Source organism: Monodon monoceros, unplaced genomic scaffold (genome assembly GCF_005190385.1).
Source record: "Monodon monoceros isolate NGI ecotype Baffin Bay Population unplaced genomic scaffold, NGI_Narwhal_1 Super_Scaffold_12, whole genome shotgun sequence".
NCBI classification, from domain to species: domain Eukaryota; kingdom Metazoa; phylum Chordata; class Mammalia; order Artiodactyla; family Monodontidae; genus Monodon; species Monodon monoceros.
The window spans coordinates 42691439-42692792 of record NW_021703768.1 but is presented as its reverse complement, the minus strand read 5'-3'; positions in this window follow the sequence as shown (position 1 = coordinate 42692792).

Below are 1354 nucleotides of genomic sequence, written 5' to 3'. Positions count from 1 at the left end.
CCTTGGATTTATTCTGTATGGGACTCTCTGCACTTCCTGGACTTGATTGACTATTTCCTTTCCCATATTAGGGAAGTTTTCAACTATAATCTCTTCAAATATTTTCTCAGCCCGTTTCTTTTTCTCTTCTTCTTCTGGGACCCCTAAAATTCGAATGTTGGTGCATTTAATGTTGTCCCAGAGGTCTCTGAGACTGTCCTCAATTCTTTTCATTCTTTTTTCTTTATTCTGCTGTGTGGTAGTTATTTCCACTATTTTATCTTCCAGGTCACTTATCTATTTCTTCTGCCTCAGTTATTCTGCTATTGATTCCTTCTAGAGAATTTTTAATTTCATTTATTGTGTTGTTCATCATTGTTTGTTTGCATTTTAGTTCTTCTAGGTCCCTGTTAAACCTTTCTTGTATTTTCTCCATCCTGTTTCCAAGATTTTGGATCATCTTTACTATCATTCCTCTGAATTCTTTTTCAGGCAGACTGCCTATTTCCTCTTCATTTATTGGTCTGGTGGGTTTTTACCTTGCTCCTTCATCTGCTGCGTATTTCTCTGTCTTCTAATTATGCTTAACTTACTGTGTTTGGGGTCTCCTTTTCACAGGCTGCAGGTTCAAAGCCTGCAGCCCCCAGGCTACGAACCTGCAGCTACCCATTGTTTTTGGTGTCCGCCCCCAGTGGGTAAGGTTGGTTCAGTGGGTTGTGTCGGCTTCCTGGTGGAGGGGACTGGTGCCTGTGTCCTGGTGGGTGAGGCTGGATCTTGTCTTTCTGGTGGGCAGGACTGCGTCTGGTGGTGTGTTCTGGGGTGTCTGTGAACTTATTATGATTTCAGGCAGCCTCTGTGCTAATGGGTGGGGTTGTGTTCCTTTCTTGCTAGTTGTTTGGCATAGGGTGTCCAGCACTGTAGCTTGCTGATCGTTGTGTGGAGCTGGGTCTTAGCATTGAAATGGAGATCTCTGGGAGTGCTCTTGCTGATTGATATTACGTGGGGTTGGGAGGTCCCTGGTGGTCCAATGTCCTGAACTTGGCTCTCCCCCGTCAGAGGCTCAGGCCTGACACCTGGCTGGAGCACCAAGACCCTGTCAGACACACGGTTGGAGAAGAATCATGGAGTCCCTCCAATGTGGTTTTCCTTTCTCCTTCTGTCTTATGGTGCTCTGGGTAGTTTGCCCATCTAAGATCCCTGTGTCTTACAGCTGCTTTAATCACCAAAGCTTCTGAGGTAATTGTAGCAGTGGATGTTTCAGGGTAAGGGAGACACCTACTGTTCATTTTGAGGAAGACAGCTAACTTTAGTCCTTTGAATCCAATGTCGTGTGTGTGTGTGTGTGTGTGTGTGTGTGTGTGTGTGTGTGTGTGTG